This window comes from Rutilus rutilus (assembly GCF_951802725.1).
Source record: "Rutilus rutilus genome assembly, chromosome: 8".
Classification (NCBI taxonomy): domain Eukaryota; kingdom Metazoa; phylum Chordata; class Actinopteri; order Cypriniformes; family Leuciscidae; genus Rutilus; species Rutilus rutilus.
The window spans coordinates 10435590-10461245 of NC_140222.1; positions in this window are offsets into that span (position 1 = coordinate 10435590).

Below are 25656 nucleotides of genomic sequence, written 5' to 3' on the forward strand. Positions count from 1 at the left end.
TAAAATTTTTAACCTTTAGATATCAACATGAAAATTACTGAGTTGATTACTTGCAGCAAGACAAACAAAAAATGTATTCCAAGTTTTTTTTTTATTGTTTGTTAAGATGGACAAACGGTGCATAATCTAATTATGTATGTGCTAATTTGCATAAATACCACAACAGATCTAAACATTGGGTCTAGCCAAGTGAACATGTCTTGTTGACACATAACAGTAAAATACTTAATGTTAAAATGGAACCCATTTAGGCTTTGGGGTTTGGGGCTGGGGCTGGGGCTGTGGGGGACGAGTCTGAGGGAAGAACAGGAGACAATGGTAAGGAGAATGCAGAAGACAAAAGGCAGGTGAAATTAAAAAAATGAAAACTGTTTCTGGGGATTCAAAACTTTCCCCTTATTTGGGATTCTTCTGGACTTTTTTTTCCTTACTCGGGACATAATGAGGATACAAAATTATTTGAGTTTGCTTCTGTTGCAATTTGTTCAACCTTTTTTCATAAAATGACTGGACTATGTTTGTGCTTATTTAAAAAGAACTCTGGAAATCCCCTGGCACAGATGGTATTCCAATCGAAATATATACAGCTTTCTGGTCTGACTTAGGCCCTCTGATGTTGGATATGATACATTTTTCAGTTTCTCAAGGTGCATTTCACTCATCGATTAATATAGCTATTATTTCTCTCCTTTTAAAAAAAGATAAAGATCCGACTTCCTGTTCTAGCTATCGGCCACTTTCTTTGATAGGGACGGATGTTAAATTGTATGCAAAAGTGCTGGCCCGACGTTTAGAGAGATTAATATGAATAGATTAGTTCATTATGACCAGACAGGGTTCATTAAATCTCGTTTCGCCTCGGATAACTTGCGCAGGCTATGTCGTATTGTTAATTCAGCGGGTATGTTGACTTCCCCTTGCACAGTATTATCTCTGGATGCGATGAAAGCTTTCGACCAGCTAGAATGGAACTATTTGTGGTTGGTTCTACAGCAACTGGGTTTAGGATCAAGATTCATAAACATGATTAAAATTCTGTACACCAATCCAGCAGCTACTGTTCTTACAGGTTCAGTTTGTTCAAATCCATTCTTTATACAGCGAGGTACTCGTCAGGGTTGTCCGCTTTCTCCCTTGTTGTTTGCTTTATCCTTGGGACCCTTAGCTCAAGCGGTCCAACAATCTGAAATTATCTCCCCAATAATAATAAGGAACACACACCATCATATTTCATTGTTTGCTGATGACATCTTATTGTTTTTGGAGAAACCGTCACATTCTATCCCTCAGGTGTTGAATTTATTTGACGATTTTGGATCCCTCTCTGGGTTTAAAATGAATTGGAGCAAGTCATGTTTACTCCCCCTCAACTTTAAAATTGAGTCCACGCCCCTATCCATATCTACTCCAGTGGTTCAATCCTTTAAGTACCTGGGGATAGATATTTTTCCATCCCTGCAGGATATTATCTCGAAAAACCTGAATAGTGTTTTAGCAAAAATGTCCTCAGATTTGGAGAATTGGTCTCGTCTCCCTACTTCTTTTCATGCTCGTATATCTGTAATTAAAACTAATGTGCTTGCACGTATTAATTTCTTTTCATCTATGATTCCTCTTTCTCCACCTGCTGGCTTCTGGAATAAACTCGATGCATGCGTTTCTCGTTATATATGGGATGGGAAACGTCCTCGAATCAAGCTGACTACCTTACAGCGTGGAAGATTACATGGAGGCCTGCATGTCTCTCCCTAATTTTAGACTTTATGCACAAGACTTTACCCTCCGCCCTTTATCAGTCTGGTTTGATCCGGATACCTCTGTGTCATGGAGAGCAATCGAGGAAGCGATTGTGTATCCCTATGAACTGAAGCATATTGTTTTTTCTGGGGTTCCACTGAGGCAGTGTAAATTTCAGTTTGGTCCTATTGTAACTCATCTTCTCTCCACTTGGAGGGAAGTCGAAAAGCAAACACATCAAGTTACAATCTGGCATAGGCATTCACCTATTTTCCGTAATAACTATCTTTTGTCTGGCAAGGTCCCTTTTTATTGTCCGCAATGGACGACAAAAAAAGTGAACACGTTGGGAGAGATCTATGACGATATGGGTCTAAACTCATTTCAGAACATTAAAGCTCAATATAATTTACAAGGTACATCTTTTTATATGTATTTGCAAATAAGGGGTGCCTTGGGATTTCCATTTACCTATTCACCCACTGCGAAAATTAATCCTTCCTTCTGAGAGATCTCCCTCTTTTGTTTCGGTTATTTATTCGTATCTTCTTGAGCACTCATACAAACCCTTATCTATTACAAATGTTTGGGCCAAGGATCTTAATGAAGATGCACAGTTTATTTTTGGATCAGGTATGGAGGATGTTTAAGCTGTCTTCAAAGAACCCAAATCACCAAATGATACACTGGGAATTACTACATAGGGTTTATTTGACTCCTATGAAACGTTTCTATATGAATCTATCCTCCTCTCCCATGTGCAATCTTTGTTCTCAAGGATCTCAAGGCACGTACAGTACTTACACTTCTTTTGGGACTGTCCCTCTCTCTCACCTTTTTGGACCCAGCTCTCACAGGACTTATCATATCTGTTGGACACTGATATTTCTTTGACCCCACATGTTTTTTTTTTCTTGAACGACTTTAGGGACCTTACCTTATCCATTCAACAAAGATATTTACTGTTAACCATTCTCACAGCTCCTCACACAATGGACAGACGAACATGGACAGTGTCTTAGCTGGACATTATATCAATGGAACTCTCAACTTCTCGTCGTATACATGGATCCAATGTTAAGACTGTGAATTTATGGCATGCTGCTTTTGATATTGTGTTAACTTTTTTTAACATTTATGTCATTTATCTTTTTTTATTTTTTTTTATTAATAGCGTTGTTGTTGTTGTTGTTGTTGACATTCTATGTCTGTATTTGAGTTTTATTTTCTTGAAGTCTACCAGGGGTGGGATGGGGTGGGTTCTGGATTTGTATAGTTGCTTTTTGCTTTGTGTATTTTTGTTTTTCTTGACTTTAAAAATAAAACTCAAACAGTTGTTAAAAAAAAGAACTCTGATATCTCTCCCTTTCTTTTAATGTTTAATTGACCCTGTTCAAAAATGACAAATTTAAAATATGATATTCATATTCTAATCATCATCCAATTACCAACAATTTTATCTTAACATTCTCGCCAGTGTAAAAAAAATAAAAAAGGTGTTTTTGGTCATTTTCACAATTTCATGGTGTTCAACAATTTCAATAATGTTTTATTCTAGCTTCGTGCGTCTTTTATCAACACTTGAATGTTGGAAAGTTTCATAAAAGCACCATGAGCAAAAAGCTGAGAAAATCACATTTTCGCAAAATAATAAATAATAATAAAAAAAATGTGTAGCTTTAACAAGAATCAGTGTATATCTAATTCATACAGTGAAAACTAAGAATCCTTACTTGCTATCCTTATCTATTCTATAAAAAAAATCTATACAATTATATGTTGTCATATATACAATTCTTCGCCTGATATTGCCCCAAATTTGTGAACGATTCCGGCGTAAAATGATTAGCACAGATACCTAACGTTAAGCTAGTGGGGAGGGTTGTAGGAACCGCGTAATTAAAAAAGAATTTAATCCACTGGTCCCTGACAGCTTGGTCCGTTCTTGTGAGAGAAAACACATTTACATGTTGATTCTGGCAGTCAACAACAGAGCAACTCACGTGTGCACTACGTTTCTGCATCTTTCGCGACTGAATATGAGGGGGAGAGGGGCAGGGCGGGCTTCCTGCAGCATAGGTCTGTGGTGTCCATATATGGTATATCCTGCCCCGTCATGACGTCAAGTCAGGGCAGAAATTAAAATCGAGACACCCCTCGCTGCAGCCTGTAGCACGATGACGTAGTTGGATGATCCAATAGAGCATCACAGTCCCGCCCACAGCCCGAGAGCGCTTTGGTTCCGGAAGTAAATTTCCCATTCATTTCTCCCATTGACGTTTTGGAAAATCCGTATTTAAAGAGTTTTAGAGCATGTCTGAGGATAACCAGCTACGGCTGAACTCATAGGCATACAACATATCGTTTCGAGTTAAAAAACGACGAGAAAATCCAAAAAAAGTCAAAGGTACAAGACTGGGTACATATTTTCATTTCCGAGCGAAGGAACTACTCATCCCATAAACCACCGCGCCTCACTGAAGTCGACTGAAGCCACAACCGCGAAAGAGCCTTTAGAGCGACTTTAAAATCTGACCACAGTCACGCAAACTTTTTCTTGTGCAGTTTATAGCAGTTATTTCAGTAGTAATCGTGTAAATAATAGTGTTTTATAGGTATTGTGTATTGAATTTTATATTTATCATCGTGTATTTTATCGTGTATTTTATATTGTGTGCGTGTGTGAAAAGTGGTTAACGATAACGTTAGCAGCTAACAGTTAGGGTTATTTTGTGAAAAGACATGTTTAATGAGATGGTTTAGCGTGTGTTCAGTGTGTAGTTTGTGTGTTTATTTCAAAGCCCTTTATGACACAGGGACACTCTGCTACACACTGATGATGGCTTAGGTCGAAACGCGTCTGTGTTGACATGGTTACAATAAATTCATGAAATTATACCTTGAGAGTGCGGTTTTTCGTCTTTATTTTTGATAACTTTTTTTATTACTCGCACCCATAAATGATTTGGGAGTTGAGCGCGCCTGTTCTCAATATTACAGGACACTCTGCTGACAGGACAGGTTGAAGATGTTTTTGTTCAAAGGTTCCAAAACATGTAGCATGCATTCTAGCCTACTTTACAATTATTTGTAATGTCTAGCATGTTGTGTTGTGTTGTGTGTGGACGTGTTTATGAAACTGCCGGTAGCCGGGTCACCAACAGCCTGCAAGGTTTAATAGTTTTGGCGGTCCGCGGCGTTCTGCTCATCAGTTTCAGCGGCCCACGGGCAGGTTGCTGACAAATGCCTCAACAATTTCCCACTTGTGGTCCATGCTCATTTTATTCATGAAGTTATAGTTCATCCTTAATTGTAATAACATTTAATGTATTTTCTTAATTACAACAAGTGAAAATTAAACAGTGATGGTCAGCAAACCAGAAAGTGCATCATATTCAGTTTATTAACTTGCCATGAATAAATTATTACACAAATGTTCAGTAAATGCATGAAGAGGTATGCCTAAGCTAAATATTGTTTTGACAGTGGCATCATAAAATGCTTGATATGACTCATACCATATGGAGGCTACAGTAGCCTAGCTAAAGTGAACGATAATGCTAACTAACGTTGCCATCTCCCTGCAAAACTCACCACAACTTTGTAAGTCTTGTCCCTCATGCTGGCCCTTACAAAACCCACAAGCTGACCCTCAGACACGCTACACTCAACTACATGACCCGATTTTAAGTGGTTTTCACCCCCTTTAACACTTTTGTTTTCCTCCTTGAAAAAAGCCATCATGGCAGCCAAGGAGATCATGATTGCACTGATAAGTCTACCGTGCAAAAAACGCAACAAACACAGGTTTTTTTTTTTTTTTAATGATCTTCAGTCTTCACGGACTTTCGCGGGGTTTAACCAGACAGTTACACGAGCTCCACCAATCAGATGCATCACTGTGGGATTGTTCAGGATTGTGGGTAATGAAGTACTTCTCCGAGACATCGCGAATAAAAGGCATTTATCCCAAAACAAGGTTATTGCCCCATGAACTTTTGGCGGTTATATGAGCATATACAATCGCTTAATACAGCCGTGGCTGGTTTAAAGTCTACCATGTATGGTTACGTTTTTATGGCTTATATCCCAACTGTCAATGGAGAAATTGTATTGAATTTTTACTTCCGGAACCGGCTGTGGGCGGGACTGTGATGCTCTATACGTACTGGACGCGCATGCTGGACTGGACGCGTCACGCGCATGGTGCGTTTTGGTCTGTACAAATTTATTATTATTTTTTTAAAAAAAAAACCCCTGAATTTAAGTTAAATATAAATGATCACTTGAGTGACAACTGCGTGATCTGAATGCTGTGATCAGTTTGTATATTAAACTTAAATTCAGGTTTAAAAAAAAAAATTATGTAGGCTACATCATGGCATGATGTTCGTGCATAAAACTCCGTCGCTATAGAAACAAAGACGCTAAAATACAATCATGCAATGAGCTTCTCACTACTTATTGTGAAATTGATATTTTTATATTTGCTATTAGTATTATCCATACTGCAAAATCCTTATGTTTTTATTCAACTATGTGTGGGCCTAATGAAAAATACGGGACAAATCCCGTCCCTTATTGATTTGATACGGGACGCATCATCTTACTTGTAAATACGGGACGATTCCGTATTTTAAGGGACCTTATGTACAGAGCACTGTGGAAAAAATAGTATAGCCATTAAAGAAGGAACTCTTACCAGGCAAAATATCATTAAGCACTTTTTTTCTGACAAGATTTAGTGTCTTGATGCTGTTATTATTTTTGAATTTTCCCTTGAATGTGTAGCCTTGTAAGTTGTTAATTCTATGATTAAAATTACAGAGACAATTACTTGACTCATTTTTGCTTTCACTCAACAGCAAATGTGACCTGAATAAAATAAAATGGCTTTATTTTAAAATGTTCTGTATACACGCATTAGGTTTAAAATCATGCGATTTAAAATTTTGTAAAATTAACTATTTTGCATGTATGTAGAGAGAAACCAGGAAAGCATCACATTTATGTAAATAATTACTTAATCATCAATAATTACTTATTACTATTTATCAGTAGGCTACTACTACTACTACACAGGTTAAAACATAATCTCACTTAAGACCAGCGCATGCGAATTATGTTCATGAACGTGACAAATGAACGAAAGACTCGGAAGGTAAAGTAGGCTGATTATTTATGTTCCCTGTAAATTATTTTTGACTGCATTATAATGATTTCTTAATTCAGAATATGATCAAGATTGCGTAGGTGGATGTGTTCGGGGAATTTGCCAGTTAAAAGTATAATATTTAAAGCCCGAACGAACGAAATGACTCGAAAAAAGATTCATTCATTTTGATGAACGAGATCGAACAAGTGAGTCAGCAAAATGATCCGAACCTCCCCATCCAATACGTATTGGATCATCCAACTACGTCATCGTTCTACAGGCTGCAGCGAGGCCGAGGACTTCTTGTTAAAATCTCGTATTTGAGTGCGCGTGCACGTGGGCTGGTTTACGAACCCAGGGGTAAACAAACGCTTCACTTTTAAATATCGGCTTCCCGGCCAGTGTATAATCGTTAGGCAATCATAACATACATTGATTCTCGTGGAAAAGTGAAAATTACAGGTCATGACTCCTTTAACCCTTGTGCATTGTTCAAATTTACAACCTTTCGTTATGTTCGTGGCTGAAAACAGCCACTACTTTAAACTGCTGTAAAAATGTATCAGATAAATATTTTTTTCAAATTTTTTTGCATAAATCTATTAATAAACCTCAGTCCTGCTCAAAAATACTAAATGTTTAAAAAAAATTCAGGATTTTAACTCTTTAATTGCCAAATTCGTAAATGATGTCAAAAAAAACACACAAAATGACTCATTTTCAATATAAAATGTGATTGTGGACTGGATTTTTTTTTACCTTTTATCACAGTCTTGGACATGTCAAAGATTAGAAACAACATTGGTTTTGATGCATTGTTAGTTTTTGTGCAGCATGAGATTTTAACTTTTTCTCCCTCATTTACTGTTCGTGGCTGTTTTTGCCCCATTGACTTCCATTATAACCACATTTTTTGATTGCAAAGCCATGACACCATATAATCATGCATTTTTGATTGTTGGTGGTTTTCCCTGTTGGGAAGAGGTAAAATTTGTAATTTTTACTGTTGATAACCAGGTGGAACCATTAACCCTTTAGATAGGCCTGTGCAAAAAAAAAGCTTAGTTTCTGGCTTTTACATGGAGTTATATGGAGTTTATAAGGAGTATAATAGCATAATAAAGTGTGTGTGTGTGTGTGTGTGTGTGTGTGTTTGTGTGTGTGTGTGTGTGTGTGTGTGTGTGTGAACTCACCTTGATGCATCTGAGAAAATCAAAATATGCACCTCAGCTCTAAGAACTACATGGAGTAAACAAAAACAAAGTAAGTGTATTTATGCATCTGCTACCTTTTGATGGTGAGAAATGCAGACTAAACAAAAACAAAGCAAGTGGATTTAAACGCGTGCATGCAAGCCTGCTGGTCATTTGATGGTGAGAAGAGCAGCAAGCAACATGAGAAAGGGCTTGACTTGTAGTGAAGTTTAAGAGATGATTATGCAGCCTGACCCTTCCAGCGAGCTGCAGGATGTACCGTCTTCTCCCTCTGACACCACAGACTCAGGAGAGTCAGATCCTGATTTGGATGTGGCACCCTCATCATCCTCTCTAGCTTCCACTGAAGGCGAGGAGGATTCGGAGGATCCTGGATCTGGGTGGATTGGGAGAAACGGCGAAGTGTGGTTTTCCACCAACGCGGAGACAACTCCCTTTCTTCAGCCTGCCAGAGGCGTGACTCCAGGGCCGACGCGCTATGCCATCACAAGGCATAGTCATACATGTTTGTATGACTGTACAAACATGTATGTGTTGACGCAAGTCATGCTGACAATGAGGTCAATCATCTCCTCCGTAAAAAAACAGATTGAACACGGAATCCATGTTCTGGACCCTTGCGAAGGCATAGCGCGTCGGCCCTGGAGTCACGCCTGTAAACCTGTAAATTTCTTGTGGAGTCCCACAGGGGGCAGTTTTAGGCCAGAAATTGTTTCTTATTTATATTAATGATTTATGCCAAGTGTCAGAAGTATTGAAATTAGTGTTGTTTGCTGATGACACTGATATTTTTTGTTCAGGCAGTGATCTTCAGTTGCTAGTGCAGGAGACAAATAAGGAATTAGAGAAGATTAAATTATGGTTTGATACAAACAAAATATCACTAAATTTAAATAGAGTCAGAAGTTTACATGAAAAGACTGTATATTTCCCTCCATTGTCAAAATCTAACACCCGCGAAAACACAGATCGTTAGCGCCTATTTTACCACATTGTTATGCAAATTAGCTCGCGCACGCTCTCACATTAAGTACAGGATTGTTCTCAGTTTAATGCACATCTTAATGATTGAAAATGACTTATTTTAAAAACGTAATTCAAAGACTGAATGTCTAGTTTGGCGGTTAGTGTACCCTGTGATTCTATAGTCTCCATTTATTTTAAACAGACAAATAATCATCAATTAACTTGTACTTTTGACAATAAAACAAAAATATATTAATCAGAATGTGGCTTATTTTGTTTACATTTTAAGTGTTTTTATGATAAAAATGCAATACCCCACCCATTGGTAAGGGGGCCCAGCAAGATGGTTTGTACCCAGGGCCCAAAATTTGGTGCTACGCCCCTGAGTAGAAGTATAATAAATATAAATGAATAAATCGTTTTTTTACCGATGCAAATATGTTAGAAACGATGCATCGCGATACAAATGCCAACTTATCCGATGCACACTTATTTAAATCGATGCATCGCATCGTTAGCTTTTATGCCGATGCATCGATGCGAATCGGTTAAAGGAGAACTTGGTAACTTTTTTAACTTAATAAAACTGTCTAGAAATCATTTGGATGGTTAAACAACCTGTTCTGGTGATATGGGCAGTGGGCAGGTCTAACGGACCTGTACGGGAGAGTAAGACGACCCCGCCCTACCACGAGTCATAGGGGCTCACCATGGGCAAGTGACAGTACCCCTTTATGCCTCCCAACTATGGGTCAAATAGTAGATGTCAACTCGGCAGCAGGGGTTGGCAGCTGTTGTAGAGCATTGGAACATTCCTGGTTGGTCTACCACAGCTTCCTCAGTGGGCGGAGGATCCTTTACAGGACAACGGTCAGCGTGTATCAGGCCAAGTTAGTAGGCTACTGCGGGGCGATCCTGCTTTGCTCTTGACTGTCGTGCTTTGCACTCCGTCGGATCTAGTGGTGCAGGACCCAGAGGAAGACTGTTGTCCTGGGCAAACATCCGTCTTCTGCACTTTGCCCCGGCATTCGGTGCTATAGCATGCATGGAAAGTAATACACATATTCAGCGACTGGCAAATCGGGAGCCCTTGCACTGCTGTGCTCTTCATCTTCCTCTTCTTCTTCTTTGACATTGGCGGGCTGGAACATCAGAAGTCTTGGAGTGCACTCCGATCTCAACAGTGCTCCTCCTCGGAAATCAGCCGTCATTGACTGTGAACTATCTCGCCTCAGAGTGGATATTGCTGCTATAAGCGAGACTTGGCTGTTGGGCAGTGGTTCGGTGCGCGAGAGGAACTACACCTTTTTCTGGCATGGTTACCCAGACGACCATCATCCAATGCATGGAGTCGGCTTTGTTGTGCGAAACACCCTGCTGTCCACAGTCTCTCAACCAACTGCTTGCTCTCCACGTCTAATGTCCCTGCGGATGTCACACTCAGCTGGCTTTCTCACTCTCCTCTCTGCCTATGCACCCACTCTTGACGCATCTCCTGAGGACAAGGATGCCTTTTATGCCCACGTTAGCGAGGTCATTCATTCCGTTCCAGCTGGGGATGATCTAGCTCTGCTTGGGGACTTCAACGCCAGAGTTGGAGGGGATGTCATTGCCTGGAGGCCGGTCTTGGGTCATTTTGGGATTGGTAATATCAATGACAACGGCCAACGTCTCCTTGAGTTGTGCGCTGCTCATGACCTATGCTTACCGTCTTCCTTCTCATCTGGACCTATTAGATCCAAGGTTACCTGGATGCACCCCCGGTCCAAACATTGGCACCAACTTGATCACATTATTGTCAGGAGGCGCCAACTCAACGCTGTGAAGAGGTACAGGAGCATGCACTCTGCTGACTGTGACACCGACGACGCCCTTGTCCGCTGCTTTTTAAAACTCACTCCAAAGAAGTTTCACAGTGCCACTCCAAAGCCCATCCCAAAGTTAAACACTGAGTTGATGCGGAAACATGAATACGTGGCAAGATTTTGTGCGCGTATGGAGGGCCTTCACCTCAGAGCTGACGACACTCCTGAAAACATCTGGGCCGAGCTAAGAGGTTCCATGATGGAGGCTGCATCTGAGGTCTTTGGCCTTTGTAGTAGGAAACAGCCAGACTGGTTCCTTGCAAGCTGTGCTACTCTGCTCCCGGCCCTTGCTGACAAGCGTGCTGCCCGTCTCAGTGTTCTCCAAGATAGAAACGACTCCACTATCGCTCACTATCGTAAGGCCAGGAATGACGTTAAGCGTATCACACGCCAGGCCCACGAGCAGTACTGGCAGGATCTTAGTCAGAGGGTAGAACGGTGTGCAAGCACTGGGGACATACGCGGCATGTACAGCGGCATCAATGAGGCACTCTGTCCTACAGTGAAAAAAACAGCACCTTTGCGAGCCAATGATGGGACCATCATCAACGACCTTCCAGGCCAGCTTGATAGATGGGTTGAGCATTACAGCTTGCTGTATGGCACTCCTGTGGATGCCGACTTGAACGCTGTTTCTGCTGCAGTACCACAACTACCTGTCTTTAACGAGCTGGATGCGGAGATCTCAACAATGGAAATCGAGTGTGCGATTGCAGCCATGAAGGATAACAAGTCACCGGGCAGCGATGGAATTCCAGCAGAGCTGCTGAAGTGTGGCGGGGCAGTGTTGGTCAGACGGCTTCACTGCTTGTTTCGATACTGTTGGCAGAATAAATGCATCCCTAGCGAACTCAAAGATGCCAACATCATCACTCTTTATAAAAACAAGGGCGACAGGCAGGACTGCAACAACTATCGAGGCATTTCACTCCTTAGCCTTTCAGGAAAATGCCTTGCCCGTGCAATCCTCCCAAGACTGCAGCGTGTTGCTGACCAGGTTCTGCCGGAAAGTCAGTGCGGCTTCCGTGCTGGTCGCTCGACCTTGGACATGATCTTCTCAGTACGCCAGCTTCAGGAAAAGTGTGTGGAACAGCAATGCCCATTGTACATGGTGTTTGTCGATCTGACTAAGGCTTTCGATTATGTGAGTCGCTCTGGTCTCTTCCACGTTCTGCAGCGACTCGGTTGTCCGGCAACTCTTTTGGCAATACTCCAAGGTTTCCATGATGGGATGCGGGCAACCGTACAGTTCAACGGTGCCCGCTCAAACGAGTTTGATGTCTGCTGCGGAGTAAAGCAAGGGTGTGTCCTCGCTCCCACCTTGTTTGGCATCTATTTCTCAGCTGTGCTGCGACGGGCGTTTCCGGATCCAGGTGGGGTTCTGCTGCACACCAGGTGTGATGGCAACTTCTTCAGCCTGGCTCGTCTAAGGGCCAGAACCAGGGTGAAGCGCGTACTTGTGCGCGAGTTGCTCTACGCAGACGACGCTGCATTCGTGGCTCACACTGAACAAGAAATTCAGGAGATGTGCAATTCTTTTGCCACTGCCTGCACAGAGTTCGGACTCACCATAAACCTCAGTAAGACAGTGGTGATGGCTCAGAACGTTCCTGCTCCCCCTCACGTCACCATCAATGGCACAGTGCTGTCGGTTGTTGAAAAATTTGTCTATCTCGGCTCAACTCTGACAGCAAACAACAGCCTTGAAGCTGAACTGAATACTAGGATCGGTCGTGCCTCAACAACCTTTGGGCGTCTTCAGTCTCGTGTCTGGAACAACAGCCACCTTTCTCTCAAAGTAAAGGTGCGCGTATATGAATCCTGTGTGCTTTCTGTTTTATTATATGGAAGTGAAACGTGGCCTACATACCGGCGGGAGGAGCACAAGCTTAATGCTTTCCACTTCCGTTGTCTACGACGGATCCTTGGCCTGTCATGGCAGGATCGGGTCCCGAACACCACCGTGCTGAAGCTCACTAACAGCAGTGACATGTACACCGCAATCCGGAGGAGACGTCTTGGATGGATCGGCCATGTGCGTCGTATGCCGGATGAACGTATCCCAAAATCCATCTTCCATGGGGAGTTAGCTGTTGGACACCGCCCTCGTGGCCGACCCAAGCTCCGTTTCAAGGATGTCATCAAGCGGGATATGAATGTCTTTAACATCAACCCTGACCGATGGCATCATATTGCGGAAGACAGGGCAGCTTGGCGATCTGCATTGACAGAGGGCATGACTCTGTCATGCCAAGCTTACAATAGCTTTTGCACAGAAAGACGGCATGCTAGACATCGTTTAGATCGGCGCTCGCGCTGCAAAAGGCCTTGATGATGATCTGGTGATATTGGTGACTTTCCCCGCTCCCCCCAGCGTTCCCAGGCGGAAAACCAACCTTGCAACTTGGGGACTACCGTCCCGGCAAGATAGAAATTGGAAGTCTCGTGAGAAGCGAGAACGAGAACGAGCGCGAAACACAAATTGCTTTACGGCAATTCGACATAAACACACAAGCATGTATGATGTATTACCAGATTACCCACCTCGGTAGACATAGCTCCACACGATACAGTTGGCTTGCTCCGATCAAAACAAACGCACATGAGCAGCGGTAGAGAGGGGGGGGAGGCCGCCGCAAGTGAGTTTTTTACGACTGTGTTGTGAAATATACGCCCCCCCACAGCTGTAGGGGGAGCTCATGGGGAAAACATGCGACAACAAAAGGGAAAATCAGCGAAGAAGTGACTAGAGTTCGCTAGAGTTACCGAGTTCTCCTTTAATCTTACCATCCCTAATTTACAACCTTATAGTTCCTCAGAACACTATTCAGGATCGTAATTTTCTACATCTAGTAAGAAAAGTGTAATATAAAATCAGTTGAAATCAGATTTACAACGTTGAAATTGGATATACGGGTGTATGACGACACCACGCGAACATGGCGCTGTCACCAGGGAGTTGTACAACAAGCAGCAGATGGATGAAGCGCGCCAAATTATCTTCTTTGTTCATAACTCTATATTACAGTTTTACTATACAAGTGCTAGAGCAGTGTTTATCCCCTGTGACTCGGCTGCTAGGAGACTTTTGCGTTGAACAACTGAACAAAACTATTCAACTGTAAAGCGTTAATGTTTTTCCTTACACATCATCGAGCAACGGACCGCCTTTTTGGTCGGAACAGAAGGATGATGACGTTCTCATCAAGTGGAAATATTCAACATGCAAATTTTTGTTTCCAACTTATGCTTCTGTATCTTAAACATGGGTTCATATGCCGGTTATTGACCGAGTCTACTACCTCATTAACTTCCTCTGCTTCGTGTATTGGAAGTGGAGCCCAAAGTTAGCAGATGATGTGAAACTATAAACAAATGAAACTGTAACAACAGCATTTGACCACTAGAGGGATGAGTACGCATATTGTAATTGTATACCACTAAAGCGCCACCTGGTGTCCTAACCAGGAAATGACATTTTTCAAGATTTGCTCCAATTTACGCATGACAAATATGAAACAATTCGGTTTAATAAGTAAATTGGTTGATTATTCAGAAATGGCTCTTTATTGACATTGTTGGATAGAAGGCAACTGACAACCGACAGTCGTGAAGTTGCGAAACCTTTGCAAATAATTTGTTTCAAACCTGAATGTTGATGTCTGTATGCAAAACACAACAAATGATAACCATTAAATTAATTTAAATAAGACTAAATTAATTTCAACAAAACAAATTGCTGTCTTTGCTGTAGGCTACTAATAGGCTACTGACACATAAAAAAGGGCCCAAAAAAGCCAAAAAAATAGTACAACAAAGCAATTGCTTAATTTATGCATGTCGATGTGCACTCTGGGAGTCAGCATAATACACAGTAGTACACATTTCACTTTAAATTATTTAGTTGTTGAAAATAGTAATTCTGAGTAGCTATAGCCTATCAAGAAATCCTATAGGAAACCTATAAATGATCAAATATGCTATCTGTATTTTTTAGTTACTTGAATGAAAGTAAACTCCACTAAGCATTTGTCAGTACAACATACTATTTCTATTTCACTTTACTTAGTTTTTACTCAGTTTGCATTTTTTCTTTGTGACTGTAATTACAAAGAGAAAATTCAACTGTAACCAACTGTAGAAAAAATATAATTAGGGATAATACTGTGAAGAGGATATTTTTAAAGCAGAGGGATTGTTAAAGAAATTATTACACCAACAATTTTAAAATTGTAGTTTAAAATAGTAAAATCCCCCCCAAAAAAGCTTAATGAGCTGATCATGTAAAAAAGCATAATATCCTCTTTGAAGTTCAATTAGTTCACAGTTTACTGAGGAGATCTTCTATACTTCCAGCGGCTGTAGAAAATGAGGACCCAGCCTCGAACTAACTAAGGACACCAAAAACAAACATACAATATTTCACGAACATGCAGTTGATGTCATTTCTACAGGTTCTGATAGATCAACAGTACAGATAATTCTAGCAACGTACTAACATGCTGTTAGGTTCTTTACGCAAATGTGGTTACACACTCACTGATCTATATAAAATGACATTCTATATACAGTCATTCTATATAGATCAGTGGACACACTGAGTTCTCATTCATAAGAAACTCTCATAAGCTGTTGATTCTTCAACTGATCTTCCATTAGTCTCCTCCTCTTGTGGATCTAATGTCATAAACCAGAAGAATGACAGTAGCCACACCCACCACAGCAGAGGCGACCAATCGGATCACAGCTTCAGTAGATCCACAGCAGTGGACTTCTAAATAACCAATGATAAAATAGTGATTTTAGTGAGCTGACAGTCTGTTTCATGTTGTTTCTGTTTCAATGTTGAAAGAAAAAAAGAAAAATATTGTGGATTTATTTGGGGCACACAAAATGTGAATCAACAGCAACTTTCATTTTATGAAAGAGAGAGAGAGAAAAAACCATCACCATATATCATAAACCATATATCATCAGTGCTGTGGTACCTGCACATGTGTGACAGAGTGTGTTGATGTCCAGATGTGTGGTCTGGTTGCTGATGGGATTGTTCAGCACACAGCTGTAGGTGTTTTTATCCTGATATTCCACCTCCAGAGGTAGAGAGAGACTGATGCTGAGATCACACACACACTGATGCTGGACAATACACTGATTCCTGCGTACCAGGAGAGAGTCGCATCACACACATTCAACACTGATGAACACACCAGTGAACATGATGATGAACAGTGTGAAGAGTTACTTGAGATCAGAGGAACAGGCAGACGAGCTGATAAAGATTTGAATAAATCACTATCAATACTAAGATACATACTTCAGAGTTACACTGTAAAAAAAATTGTACAAAAAAAATAAAGCAATGGTCAAATGACTGGCCATATCACAACCTGTAAATTTATATACATATATAGTGAAGGAAATAGTGAGATGGAGGAAAAATATTGCGTTCCCTCACAAACACTTTTGTGTTCCACTGAGAATCTTTGCATTCGTTCACAAAGAGATCAAACTTTCTATAATGCAAAGTTTCTTGGTGGATTGTTAAACATATAGGAGAGAACACAAACGCATTGACTTATTATTTTTCCTCCCATCTCATATTTGTTTTCTTCTACCATGTCCATTAAAGGCACCACACCAGTTGGTGGTGAATTCACAAATTATTATCACGATTATTTTTGTAAATTTACATAAGCTACATTTGTATGTTTAAGAAAAAATACAGTCATTAAAAAAAGAGAATTAGAGAAAAAGAGTTTAGAGTACAAATTTTGTCGGTAAAATTTTATTTGTTTTACAATGCAACAAATTAAAGAAACAAATATTAAACTCACAATAGACAATGACATTGAAACTCTTGCTCAGATTTCTGATCATCTGTAGTTTATAATCTCCAGCATGTTCAGTTGTGGTGTTTGTGATGGTCAGAGATCCAGTTTGATCGTCCAGCTTCAGTCTGTCTCTGAATCTCCCATCAGGAACATCATCATATACAGTGATGCTGTCGTCCTGTACATTGATTTCAGCTATTAAAGTGTTTTAATCTCCAAACCTCCACAGAATCTGATCATCATCCATCATCTCAGTAAGATCAGAGTTTAGAGTGACTGAATCTCCCTCCATCACTGACACTGACTTCACTGCATCTGTGTCAGCAAACACTCCTGGAGAACAGAGAGTTTGTAGATAAAAGCTACATTTATGTCAGTAGTTTGTAACTATTTCAAAGAGAAGTGAAGAACAAACAGACGAGAAGCACAGACAAAAAAAAAAAAAAAAAAAAAAAACCTAAATGAAAAGAAAAATCAACAGACAGAAGAAGAAATGGGAATAATTGGTGATTACCGCTTAGGAAAACAATATTTATATACAGTACAAAACTCCTGGCCTTTGTATTTGAGATTATGAATTCTTTGTTTACTGATGTTGCACTACAGAAATAACAGTTTAGAAGATTTTTCTGCCTAAAGACTTTAAAAACTAGATGTATATTTGCATCATATATTTTACTGGGATATTCAGATATGAAGAGTGTGTGTTTCTGATTGAATCTGTGTATAATGTGATGATCTGTGATGAAAAACCTGAATCCAAACGAGATCTTACAGTAATTTATCTGCTCTTCTTCAGAGTATTTTATCTGGAAAAAACTAATACAAATCCATCATATTACCCTTTATGAAAAGCAGAGCATAAACTGTGTGTATCCTCCCCCATCAGGACCACCTATCAGAGACCACCCACTAGATATTACTGTCTCAATACAGCATTTATTAAGACTCACTTAATACAACATTATGTAACAGGCAGTTATTAAAATTATACATTTGCAGAATTTCATCTTTTATTTCTTATTCAGTCTTTCTTAGAATTAAAAGGAAATAGGAAATAAAGACACTCTTTACCCACAAACAACTGACACACACACCAATGTGCCTAACAATACTACACACACAGGTTCCCTTTCGAAAGGGAACTCTACACTACGTCAGAATGACGCTATGGGGAACGCCTCAGGCGTGACAGGTGTCTGAAATAAATATCAACTCACGTCAATTATGTTGACCGGCGACAGCCCGTGAATCATCAGCTTGATTGATTAACGCGCAACCTGGATGTATAAAGGGAAGCCTTGCATACATGACAACATCTTTTCGTCTTCAGGGACTGTTTTTGTCTGGAAAGAATATCGCTTACAGTAATATTAAAATGAAACGTACAGAGAAGAAGCAGGGCTTCCGTAAGTGTGCAGACCCGTGCCCAAGGTTTTTGACGCCGGGTGACACACACGATCTGTGCGTTGTTTGTTTGGGTGAAGAGCATGCACGAGAGGCTCTCGAGAGAGCTTTTTGTGCGAACTGTGAGAGTTTTTCTTTGAAGACTCTCCGCTCTCGTCTGACCCTTTTCTCGAGGGAAGAGGGTTCAGCTTCTGAGCCGCGTGGTGCGGGTCCCGCTCGGGCTGAGGCTCAGCGGCGACTCTCATCATGGGGGTCTCAGAAGGAGCTGGCCGAGCGTCTTGAGAGGGAGGTTCACCTCTCAGACAGCTCGTCCACTGACGAGAATGAGCTGCAGGTAGATGATGACGTGTTATCACTATCACCAAATGCGTCTGCAGCTGCTGCTCTTCCGGACGGGCAGGAAATGATTGATGTCGTCAGTCTGGCAGATACTGAGCCATCTCAACCATCCTGCCCTGTGTATGCGGAGCTGGTGGATGTTATGGGGCGCGCCACCGACAGTTTGCAGCTGCCGTGGAGGCGCGTCAGGGAAGAAACCGCTCGTGGTCGTCTCGACGATCGGTTTCTTTCCAGCCATAGGCCACCAGCTCAGGTGAGCCTTCCATTCCTTCCAGATCTCCATGCTGAGATCAAGAAGGCATGGAAGAACCCGTACTCCGCTCGTATTCATCCACATCAGCGGGGTAGTTTCGCTGCTGTGGATGGAGCTGCGGAGCATGGGTATGTGTCGATGCCGCCCGTTGACGAGACGTTGGCTAACTATCTCGTCTCTGGGCAGGCATCGACACTAAGAGCTCCTACCCTGCCATCCAAGCCGCTTAAAATAACTTCGCGCTTGAATGGCAGAGCATACACTGCAGCAGGTCAGGCCGGTGCTGCTCTGCACACACTCGCTGTGTTACAGGCATACCAGGCCGACCTGCTGCGGGATCTCGACCAGGGGGCAGGACTGTCCCCTGAGGCGGTTATTGAGCTGCGCCGTACCACGGATCTGGCTCTCCGGGCTACCAAACAATCTGCTGCCGCCATTGGCCGGTCAATGGCGGCTATGGTGGCCACGGAGAGACATCTGTGGCTTAACCTGGCCGACATCGGGGAGAAAGAGAAGACCTTTCTTCTCGATTCGCCGGTTTCGCCCGCTGAACTTTTTGGCCCCTCCGTTCAGACGGTGGTTGAAAAGTTCAGGGAGGCGAGGGCGCGCTCAGCTGCATTCAAGAGCTGCATACCGCTGAGATCCGAGTCCGCGCCCAAACAGGCGGGCAGGCCTGGCCAGTCTGGGTCTGAGGGCCATAGACAGGCCCAGAGGGCCAGCGTCTCTTCTCGTGCGCCTCCTCCGGTCCGGAGTAGGTCACAGAGGAGACGCAGTTCCCGCAGGAAGAAGGATCTGAGGGAGGTCATCCAGCAAAAGCGCACTCAGCGGCGCTAGGGATGATCCCCCCGGATGCCTTCTTCTGATGTTCCCCAGGCGTCTCTTACATCAGGCCTGGGGCTGGGTCTATGATGAATATCATGTCTGATGGCCCCCCCTTCAGCCTGGTTAGTAGAAGCGCCTCTTTCAGGCATGTAAGTGGTTAACCCAGGTACTCTTTTGGAAAAGAGAGAGTTCCTGACGTGTCTTTACTTTACACGCCGCAGGTGTACTGTCTGGTCTTCTTTGTATAATGTTTTTTGTGCGCAAATAACATATTTCTGTTTCTCTTACAGACCGAGTATCCTGTATAGAGTTTGGGGGCATGTGTTTGGTAAGAAGGTAAAAATAAGATTTTTGGAGGTGCTGTATGGCAGGTAGTAGGCCTTTGCAGGCCTCCTTGACCAGACAGTCTTCTTAAAAAAATTATATTGTGGTTGAACTCCCATATATTGTGGTTAGCAGGTCAGAGGCCCCACTAGGCCTTCCTGAATATGAGCTCCCACACACTGTGGCTGAAAATGTGTTCCCATATTCTGTGGTTATCAAGTTTAGGCCTCACTAAGCCTTCTTGAATATGAGCTCCCACATACTGTGGCTGTATATGAGCTCCCACATACCATAGTCGCCAGGTGATAGGCCTCACTAGGCCTTCCTGGTTACGAGCCTCCACATGTCAGGTTACAGGCCTCACCGGCCTTCCTGAAGGTGAGCTCCTACATACTGTGGTCGTCAGGTTACAGGCCTCATCTGGCCTTCCTGGTTATGAGCTCCCACATTCTGTGGTTATCAGGTCAGAGGCCTCACTAGGCCTTCCTGAGTGTGAGCTCCCACATACTGTGGTTGTATATGAGCTCCCACATACTGTAGTCGCCAGGTTATAGGCCTCACCAGGCCTTCTTGGCTAGGAGTTTTTCACATGTCAGGTTTCAGGCCTCGCCGGCCTTCCTGAATGTGAGCTCCTACATACTGTGGTCATCAGGTTACAGGCTTCATCTGGCCTTTCGGGTTATGAGCTCCCACATTCTGTGGTTATCAGGTCAGAGGCCTCACCAGGCCTTCCTGAGTATGAGCTCCCACATACTGTGGTTGTATATGAGCTCCCACATACTGTAGTCGCCAGGTTATAGGCCTCACCAGGCCTTCTTTGTTAGGAGCCTTCACATGTCCGGTTACAGGCCTCGCCGGCCTTCCTGAATGTGAGCTCCTACATACTGTGAGCTTCCACTTACTGTGGTTATCAAGTTTTAGGCCTTACCAGGCCTTCTTGGATATGAGCTCCCACATACTGTGGTTATCAAGTTATAGGCCTCACTAGGCCTTCTTGAATATGAGCTCCCACATACTGTGGTTATCAGGTCATAGGCCTCACTAGGCCTTCCTGAGTATAGCTCTCACATACTGTGGTTGAATATGAGCTCCCACATTCTGTGGTTATCAAGTTTTAGGCCTCACCAGGCCTTCTTGAATATGAGCCCCCACATTCTGTGGTTATCAGGTCAGAGGCCTCACCAGGCCTTCCTGGATGAGAGCTTCCACATATTTTGGTTGAATATGAGCTCCCACTTACTGTGGGTATCAAGTTATAGGCCTCACCAGGCCTTCTTGAATATCAGCTCCCACATACTGTGGTTATCAGGTCATAGGCCTCACTAGGCCTTCCTGAGTATAGCTCTCACATACTGTGGTTGAATGTGAGCTCCCACATTCTGTGGTTATCAAGTTTTAGGCCTCACCAGGCCTTCTTGAATATGAGCCTCCACATTCTGTGGTTATCAGGTTAGAGGCCTCACCAGGCCTTCCTGAATGAGTTTCCACATATTTTGGCTGAATATGAGCTCCCACTTACTGTGAGTATCAAGTTATAGGCCTCACCAGGCCTTCTTGAATATCAGCTCCCACATACTGTGGTTATCAGGTCATAGGCCTCACTAGGCCTTCCTGAGTATAGCTCTCACTTACTGTGGTTGAATATGAGCTCCCACATTCTGTGGTTATCAAGTTTTAGGCCTCACCAGGCCTTCTTGAATAGGAGCTCCCACATATTGTGGTTATCAGGTTGAGGCCTCTCCAGGCCATCCTATGAGCTCCCACGTGCTGTGGTCGTTAGGTCACAGGCCTCACCGGCCTTCCTGAGTTTTAACCTCCCACAATTAGTGGTCACCAGGCTTTAGGCCTCTGCGGCCTTCCTGGTTATGAGTTCTTTCATGTCAGCAGGCCTCTCCAGGCCTTACTGAATGAGAACTCCCACGTATTGTGTCTATCAGGTTGCAGGCTTCTTCTGGCTTTCCTGATTATAGGTTCCCATGTACGGTGGTTCCCTGGTTACAGGCCTCACCAGGCCTTCCTGGGTTTGAGCTTTTACATGTCAGGTTACAGGCCTCATCCGGCCTTCCCGAATGTGGGCTCACACATACTGTGTTTTTAGAGTGATGAAGTACGGGCAACCTTTACTTCATTCCTTTTTGGTACATACGTTCCGTACGTTTTTGTCCATGCTTTTGGTAAGTCACACGACTTATGTCTTGTGTACTTTCTAAATCCATTTTCTATGGTAAGGGTCATGCGCGTATCGCTTCTGTCCCTTCCTATGTGGATCAGACCCTGGGTTTACCTCGGGTCCCACTCTAGATGCGTCCTGTCGTCACTTTATTACGACAGACGCCTTTCTCTAGTTAACTTTCACATTCTGATGAGCTCCCACACATTGTGGTCACCGTGTTACAGGCCTCACCGGCCTTCTCGAGTATGAGCTCCCACATGCTGTGGTTGCCAGGTTAGAGGCCTTATCAGGCCTTCTTGGGTTCAAAATGGCTAAGTACATGCACTTTCTTTCATGTACTTTCTATTTTTTATGGTAAGGGTGTGCGCTATAAGCTTTATTCCCTTTCTAAAGTGAGCTCCCACATCCTGTGGTCGCCAGGTTAGAGGCCTCACCGGCCTTCCTGATATGAGCTCCCACATGATGTGGTCGCCGGGCTAGAGGCCTCACCGGCCTTCCTGATAGGAGCTCCCACATGCTGTGGTCACCAGGTTAGAGGCCTCCCCGGCCTTCCTGATAGGAGTTCCCACATGCTGTGGTTATGATTGAGCTCCCACATAGTGTGGTTAGCAGGTCAGAGGCTTCACAAGGCCTTCCTGAATATGAGTTCCCACATACTGTGGTTGTATTTGAGCTCCCACATGCTGTGGTTGGCAGGTCACAGGCCTCACACAGGCCTTCCTGTATTTGAGCTTCCATATATTATAAGCTCCCCCATGTTGTGGTCGCCAGGTTAGAGGTCCTACTAGGCCTTCCTGGAGGTAGCTCCTTTTTAGGCCCTCTCAGGCCTCCTCAGTGTTTTGGAAACACAAACACTGGGTAGATCCATGGATCGAGTAGAGAGACTCTATGCTGAGTCATACTCTCCAGGGTTTCCCGTCTCTGAGATCCGGGCCGAGTGGTTCACTGCCTGTTTTGCAGTCCCTCGGGTTGGATGCCTTCTTAAGGCAAGTGTCCAGAGGCTCTGTCTTCAGACAGACAGGAAGTGGCCAGACTCTAGTGTCTTATGTAGTGACACCAGGTCAGGCCTGCCTGGTGGTATTTCAGGTGGCACGCTCCCCTGAATAGTGACTGGCTGGGAGTCCCTTGGGCCCCCTAGCCACACTCCCTAGAAGGGACCCCTTCTTTTGGAAGCTGTGGTCCTAAGCCTTTGAGCTGGCCCAGATAACCCCCCATTAACTATGTTCTGGCGGTTTCTTGGTTCATTAGCTTGGGTGATGACCGGTAGGGAGTGCTGTCACTGACAGCCCGATGTGACCTAAGGGTGAGTGGTTCCAGTGTTTTCTGAATTACTGGTTCGGACAGTTGTCACTGCCTTTGGGCATGCACTCCCCTCAGCATGGTGGCGTTGGTATATCGTTCCCCATAGCGTCATTCTGACGTAGTGTAGAGTTCCCTTTCGAAAGGGAACGTCTCAGGTTACGACTGTAACCTATGTTCCCTGAGAACAGGGAACGAGACACTACGTCTTCCTGCCATGCCTCGGGGCCTGCCTGCAACAGTCCCTTCAGACGATAGGATGTTGTCATGTATGCAAGGCTTCCCTTTATACATCCAGGTTGCGCGTTAATCAATCAAGCTGATGATTCACGGGCTGTCGCCGGTCAACATAATTGACGTGAGTTGATATTTATTTCAGACACCTGTCACGCCTGAGGCGTTCCCCATAGCGTCATTCTGACGTAGTGTCTCGTTCCCTGTTCTCAGGGAACATAGGTTACAGTCGTAACCTGAGACGTTTTCCACACATCAGGTCGAAGTTCTCTGGAAATAAATGAGACCGCAGAGGTTTCGCTTTGACACACAAACTGAGCTTCTGGTGTCACTGAATTGCGTTCATTCTCTGAGCTAGAAAAGAACATGCGCTGTGGTTTGTCTGTTTAAATAGAATGTGGTTTTTACCTTGTAATTAGTTCTAGTCTGACATATTCAAGCCTGTTTGCACATCAGTTGTGAACATGATTTGTCTTTCTCACTGAGGCTGGATTTACATGCTTTCTATAGCAAATACACACATGTATGAAAGCATGAATTGAAAATGTGCAACTTGATTGCAATTTTTTTGGGGGTGTATGCATGGGGGTAAATTCATCATCACCTACATTCACAGGCTAAAGTTACTCCATGAATTGCATCCTAATTCATTACAATAGTTTAGGTTTGTGCAGGGCTCATGTTATGAAGTTAGGTTCGGGGAGGAGCCTAATCATTCAGTCCTGCAGTTTCAGACCAGTGGGATAGAAGTGAGGGGCGGAGCTTATAGAGCTGGGCTACACACGTCATCACACTCAGTCCGCTTTCACAGCATCGTAAATAATTATGCTCATTAAACTATTATAACTCAAACGCTCTAAAAACTGAGAGAGTTATCGAAAGCTTAGTGATGGTGAGGTTGAAGTCGTGGGACCGTGGGTTAGTTCGATTATAACCTTGTTCTTCTGGCGACTGAGTTTAGGCTTCAAAATTCATAAAAGTTGTGTTTATTTGTGACAACTATCTTGATGGACAAGACATGCAAGTATAAACTCTTGTTGATCACAGAGCTTGTTTTTTGCGATAATCCAAATCCAATGAAAAAATCCTCTTAGGTTTTTGTTGAGGGAACCAGTGTGATGCGAACTGCCGATTGGCCTACTAATTGACATCATACCTCCTCCACATACCTTTTCGATTTTTTAAAAACTTTACAGATTCTAAATAAACTGTAAAAGTGGTTTGAAAATTAGTGAAAATTAGGTTTTTAATTACTCCATTTAGTTTGATGAATACAAAATTTTCTTACAGTTTTTTCCAACTGCTTACACACAAAATCTTTTCATGTCACACGATTTTTGAAACCTCTCACTCAAAGTGCAAAACTACATGCCAAATCTTCAAAACCATAAGCTATTTCTCAGCCTTTGACTCAGTTTTCAATTGCATAAAACACTTTTTGCAAAACACTACACACAATTCTCTACCTAAAACACAAAGATCTATCAGGAAGTGACTTGCTTTCCTTTTCATAGCATCAAAATGCTACACTTATTCACCAGGTCACACACACACTCCTCACATGTGCAAACACTAATTGCTTAACTGATCACTAACCAATCACTGCTTTACTGTAGTATAGGCCTATAATGTTAGATGTTACAGTAATGTTACAATAATGTTAGACCTAATAAATATTTTCTGTTTCTACATTGCATTGGTGTTTACAGTGTACTTGTTACATCAGATTACTTTCACTGTAGAACATTGTATTGAAATGTAGATACAGTTTTTGCCCGTTGCTTGAACACTATAGACCCATGCTTAGACTAGAGTAACACAACTTGAAGCTTTTGTTACCATACCTCAAACACATGTAGCCATACCTTAAACAAAAGCGCTGCTTTGCACTCTAGTTGCAATTCTGCAACACACTTATTCCTTTATGCAACACACTTGGTCCTAATACTACAGTCTATTTCATACATAAGACACTTAGTTCAAAAATGAAATCTCAGGGTGCCATTTGGAAAACACATGTATCCAAAATACAAA